This window comes from Durio zibethinus, chromosome 6 (assembly GCF_047325235.1).
Source record: "Durio zibethinus cultivar Kanyao isolate XHJ-2024 chromosome 6, ASM4732523v1, whole genome shotgun sequence".
NCBI classification, from domain to species: domain Eukaryota; kingdom Viridiplantae; phylum Streptophyta; class Magnoliopsida; order Malvales; family Malvaceae; genus Durio; species Durio zibethinus.
In genome coordinates, this window is record NC_143167.1 from 30,531,404 (window position 1) to 30,537,789 (window position 6,386).

Genomic DNA, 6,386 nt, shown 5'->3' on the forward strand with positions numbered 1-6,386 from the left:
GTGCAAAATCTTTGATGGATGCCAACGACAGACTTATATTATATGTTGAAATAGCTCGTTTATTTGGTACTCTTGGTTATCAACGGAGAACTGCCTTCTTCTCAAGGCAGGTAGCTCAGTTATACCTACAACAAGAAAATAGATTGGCTGCTATCAGTGCCATGTAAGTTTTGGCAATGACCACCAAAGCATATTGTGTTCATGGTAGAGCATCCATCTCATAACATTCTCTTTCCAATGTGAGTATAGAAGTATGGGGGATCTATGGAGCGCACATTTTATGCATTTCTTGTAACAATTTTATGAAGGCACTTCAATCTAAATGAAATTGTTCTTTCTTAGTAAACTATCCTATTATAACAACCATCACTACGTTTCTTTCTTTTATGACAGAAAACTGAATCAGGTCATGCTGATAACGGTAAAATGCATTATCAGTCAGTTATTTCATTGTTTGACTCTCAGTGGAGCACCTTGCAGATGGTAGTGCTGAGAGAGATACTTCTTTCTGCTGTTCGTGCAGGAGATCCACTTACCGCCTGGAGTGCAGCAGCCAGGCTACTATGATCTCATTACCCACTAATTACACCTGCTGGACAAAATGGCCTTGCTAGTGCACTGACAAATTCAGCTGAAAGGTTGCCTTCGGGAACTCGATGTGCTGACCTTGCCTTACCTTTCATAAGGTTTGCCTCACTGCTTTAAATTTATGTATATTTGGGAGGGCGAATTTCATTTCCTTACTCTAGTGGTATTTGTTCTTGTGCTGCGCTTAATGTGGAGATTTTTAAAGATAGTCAGTTCGTGAGACACTTTGTAGTCTCTTAGTTTTTGCATAGGCTTTCTGCATAGTTTCCCCTTCTACCAAGAAGTTATTTTGCAGAGTTCTTTGTATTTGCTTGTTTTCAATCATGAAGAAACTGTTGACTCCCACTTTCCATAATATCTCAGTATTCAGAAATCTTAATTGTTGTCTATAAATGCAGGCTATATTCTTTTCCTCTCCATCTCTCACAAATGTACATTGCAAAACGCAATCCAGGTAGAGAAGATTTGTGGGCAGGATCTGCTCCTTCATGACCTTTTATCTATACTTCGTTCAGCAAGGGAGTGCCAAATGATAATAGCAAGCAAGAGATGATTTGGATTGTTGGGGAACTGGTCCAGGTCTTGGTGGAGTTTTCAAACTCTTGTGGTTTTGATTCAAGGGTAGATAGCATTCTTTCTCTCAGTGCAGTCGTGAAATTTGATGCTTTTCCCCTTAGTCTGGATCTCCCACCTAATTCATCTCAGGTGATCACGTTATCTAGAATCCCAACATCTGTTGGGGCAGTGGTGATTCCAGGATGCCATTGTTCATTGTTTTGGTCTAATTACGGAACACCTTTTTAGGGATGTTGATAATTTGCTTCTTGGAGCAGCACAAGGAGTTGTGCTTTCTGACCCTTTTCGATGCTATGGTTCACCAAGGCTGAGAAATGTATCTGTACCAAGTATTTCTGTAGTAACTCCATTGCCATTGATAGTGTCACATGTTGGTGGTGGTGATGGTGCCATTGTTCTATATGAAGGTGAATTTCGAGATGTATTGATAAACCTAGCTAATGCTGGCACGGTTACAGTTGAGCAGGCACACATTTCATTGTCTGTAAAAAACCAAGATTCTGTCATCTCAATTGCATATGAAAATTTTAAATCTGCTCTTCCAATGAAACCTGGTGCAGAAGTGACAATACCTGTGACCTTGAAAGCCTGGCGACTTGGCTTGGGTGAGAGTGGTACTGCAGCTGGTAAGAGTGCCTCTGGCAGCATGGGTAGAACAGTGAAGGATGGAAGCTGCCACTCGTTGTCGATCCATTATGCAGGTATTTTTGTAAAATTTATATGGTGCAACCACTCACTCAATGTCTCACATAACTTTCAAGCACGTATCTTTCTTATTTCCCCTATGTTGTCAGTAAACCGTTGATACATTTACTGCAATATTGTAGAATTTCCTAGTTTCATTAACACCTTTTTTGAAGGATTCCTGTTGTATTATTAGATTGGATCAAATGATCTTTTATGATTTCACTTATAATGTAGTCATGCTGTATTAACTAAAGTGCTAGCAGCTATGATGCATATCAAAGCCCATCTTTTGCAGCTAATTATATGCAAATATATTTTAGAAAAGTTTTGAGTACTTTTTTGAACTTTTCCTAAATGATATTAAAACTGATAAATTTAGTATGTGCGTTAAGGTATAAGCGTATGAATTAAGATCAAACCTTTCAGAAATACTAATAGGCAAAATTTTATACTGAGTTTCTAATACTTCTTCACTGGAGCAAATGTAACTGCATTGGAAGCTTTACATGACCAAGGTCATTTGAATTGGATGACTAGTAGCTTCTCCATATTACCATCATTCTTAAACTGCATGTAGGAACTTTCTGAATGAGATTTATCCACTGAGCTTTTCCTAGTGCTTAAATTCATCATTCTTTTCTCAGGGCCACTAGGAGATACTGGAGATCTTGAAACAAACAAATCATCTGTGCCCCGAGGAAGGTGCCTGGTTGTTCCATTACAAATCCGTGTTTTGCAAGGTTTGTCTTTTGTGAAAGCTCGTTTGCTTTCTATGAAGATTCCTGCACATGTTGATGAGAGCCTTTCGAATCTGGCTATTGTGGATGTAACCCTTTGGATGAAGCTGTTGCCTATGGAAGTAAGACAGATTGGTGAAGATTGATCCCTTTACAGGAAGGTGGGGATTACATTTTCTCGAACTAGAGTTGTCTAATCCAACTGATGTGGTGTTCGAAATTAGTGTCTCTGTCCAGTTGGAAAGATCAAGCAATGAGGTCAATGTTTCTGTTGACAGTTCTGCTGAATATGGTTATCCTAAGAACTGACAGGGACTGCTTTGCAAGGGTGTTAATACCACTTGAGCTTTTTAAGTTACCTGTTCTTGATGATTCAATTTTTTTGAAGGATTTACAGTCTGATGGGTCCACTGGTGCTAGAAATTCTAGTTTCTCAGAAAGGAGTACGAAGGCTGAACTAAATGTTTCCATTAAGAACCTCATTTCCAGAATAAAAGTCAGGTGAAAATCAGGACGAAACAGCTTTGGAGAACTGAAAATCAAGGATGCTGTACAGGCAGCCCTTCAGTCATCCGTCATGGATGTACTACTGCCAGATCCTCTGACTTTTGGCTTCAGGCTTGCTAGAAATGGATTCAGCCCTCTGCATCAAAGAATTCTGTAATTGCACATGATATGATTCCTATGGAAGTTCTGGTTAGGAATAACACAAGGGAAACCATCAAGATGAATCTTAGTGTCACTTGCAGAGATGTAGCTGGAGAGAATTGTGTTGAAGGCACGAAGACTACTGCCCTGTGGGCTGGTTAGTTCCTTTGGTTTTATAGTATCATTATGTGGCAGTTTTGTATTTCAGTTTCAATAATATCATCTTTTAGTCATTAACTCTAATCTATCTGATACATCGATTTTCCTTTTAGTTTGCCAGATAAATCACAAAGAGCACTTTTTTGTCTAAAAACGGGCCTATTAGTGTGTGTGCATCCGGCCTTTTTTTTTTTCTTTATGTAAATTTCTCAATTGTAATTATTATGCTAGTGAGGTCCCTTGGCTGAAATCAGTATTACTTTCCACATTTTTTTGTGTTGTAAATTGTAGTGTTGCTGATCACAGTTTGTTTATGTTTTATTTATTCGGTGTTCTAAAGGGAATGACCATGGAGGTTCCTCCACTTGAAGAATGCAAACATTGTTTTTCTTTGTACTTTCTTGATCCTGGTGAGTACGCTATGGTTGCCGTTGCTGTAATTGGGGATGCTAATGACGTTTTAAGAAGTAGAGCAAAAAGCGAATCTTCTGTCGAGGACCTCCTCCTTTTAATGTACGTGTCAATGGGACTGCGTGATGATTTTCCTCCCACATAGCTAGAGGATACTAAAATGCTTCTCAAAGTCGACAATGATGCTAGCTAGCATCTTTGCACAGTGTCAAAGGTTACACGTCCTTTAACTGTTTCCCGCATCACCGTTCTCTTCCCTTACACCAAAAATGCTATTCTATCTTTGAAAGCTTATCTTTTTCTCAAAATCCATTTACTGCAGAAATCAGGGATTTAATGCTCGTAAATTATATATAATTGAAGCCTTATTCTGAGATGATTACTTGTCTATGCATCTTGAAGTGTGATTCATTTTATACATTTATGTTGTGAAATATATTTGATGTTTCCGTTTTTTTAATCTGATTCCTGATTCCCTGTTTATTAAATCTGTAAATCCTCAAAATATGTTTAAGTAATGGCATCCGGTACGCAAATCTCAATGGCATAATTGGGTTAAAGCCTGTTAGCAGAATATTTTATATTCTTATAAGGAGAGATGCGCCTGAGTTATTGAAGCTATTGGTTTACGCTTCAAAGCTACCTTTAGAATTAATGGTTTCTATATTTGGGCTTCGGATCAAAGCATAACTGAGAATGTTGTATAGAAGTAAGAACAATGTAAAATCTATAATGTAAACATTAATGTTCTTACATCATATGATCGAATTGTCAGGATTGGACTCCCAAAGGCTATGGATATGAGAAAAAAAAATGGAGAAAGATATTCGAGAAAATCATGGCATTCGATCGCTATCTATCTTTATTGACTAATCAAATCTCTGACGCCTGCAAAATAAGCATGCCATATGACAATGTGAATCTGTCGTGTTGGACAAGATGTTACGAGTCATTAGAATTTATAAATGTGAATGGCATTATGTTAATTGTTTGAAAAGACCATTCTTACAAAAAATGCTACACTGTTTTGGATGTCAGGAATATTTGGTAATGAGAACGATGAAGAATTCTCATGTCCTTTGTTTTATACCTTCACTTCCAAGTTTTTTCCCTAACAAATAAAATAATGCAGAGAGTCCTTGGTGTCTTCACCCCATGGTTGAAGTTTAGTTGCCCCCACATTATACAAAATCATTTTTGTTGAAGAAATCCTATTGATTCATATTATTTATTTTGTCTTCCTTTGAAGGTTTAATGGAAGCAACCGACTGATGGAGAAGTGGGGTTGTTGGTGGTTAGGATACCCATTTGTGGAAGAAGGAAACATGACTGTGCTTGAAAATGAACGTGAAAAACGAACTCCAAAAATGTGAAATTCGTGTATGAAGATGATTGAAACACCTATGGACACCGAGAAAGAGAAATGATAGAATCTCTTGAGAAATCATATAATGTAAGAATGTGGGGATATTTCACCGCAATGAACAATTTTAGTTTCAAAATGTGTTTCACCTATATATATATATATATATATATATTAACAGCTTCAAGGTTTAAAATTTCCAACTAGTTTTTTTTTTTTTTTAAAAGAAGGACCAGTTTCCATGTTAAACTTGTTTATGAGAAATCAACAGTTGCAAATATTTGATTCAATGAATCTGACTTTAACATCGATGTCATGGCAAATTCTTAGTACATGTTTTGATTCATATAAATTGCAAATCTTTGATTACAAGCCTTCATGTTTTGTCTTCTTTAATGGATTCTCCTGTTCCTCCACCAACCTCACATTAATTTTTCTTGTTACCACATGTTTCTAATTGCTTCTCAATTGCAGTGTGTGTATATATGTATATTCATTTGATAGTGTTTGATTCTTCTTCTGTCTGTTCACAATCATTCATATTTTTGATCTTATCACATTTTTGTTGTGGACAATTATGCTGTCGACGAGGAAATCTGAATATTGCCAAGAACCATGTGAAAGTTTTAATGGCAATATATACTTTTCAATTGTAGTTTCTCCAATAAAGGTAATTTGTCCTTCACAAATTCGTCCTCATCATATAAATTACCAGTTTCAGTGATCCCAATGCCAATGTTCTTTTTGCCATTAATTCCAAACATTCTTTCTCTCTTCAATTCCCTCAATGCCCTAAGTTCCATATCATTGCTAACATAAAGACTGTTGAAAAACTCCTATATAATACTGAAAAGGCAAGCCCTAGCTAGAAAATTTTCTCAATTTGTTGGAGTTTATAAAAAATATAAATGATGCAAAGAATTATATGGCAATGTACATTATACAAGCTCTTTTATTAAATATTTTCATACTTTTGAGTTCATTACACATGTTAAAAAAAATAATTAGATGCATAATATAATGTATTAAAGTTTTTGTTACATCAAAGATACATTCGATAAACAGTGATATACATTAAACGAAATATCAGACAACTATTAATGATTTTTTTTACACAAAAATTATAATATGAAAATAAAAAATATAATTGCAGATATTAGAATTTAAATATCAAATAGATTATATATTTTTTCCTAAAATTAAACTGATTAATATGA

The 6,386-nt window shown here is 35.9% G+C and overlaps 1 pseudogene across 1 annotated transcript; it reads left to right on the plus strand.

The window, feature by feature from the left end:
- Positions 1-264: 264 nt before the first annotated feature.
- LOC111284438 (trafficking protein particle complex II-specific subunit 120 homolog) lies at positions 265-3,525 on the plus strand (annotated as a pseudogene). The gene is made up of 4 exons (XR_016342590.1): positions 265-291; positions 394-686; positions 987-1,865; positions 2,496-3,525. The product of XR_016342590.1 is annotated as a trafficking protein particle complex II-specific subunit 120 homolog (transcript).
- The last annotated feature ends 2,861 nt before the right edge of the window (positions 3,526-6,386 follow it).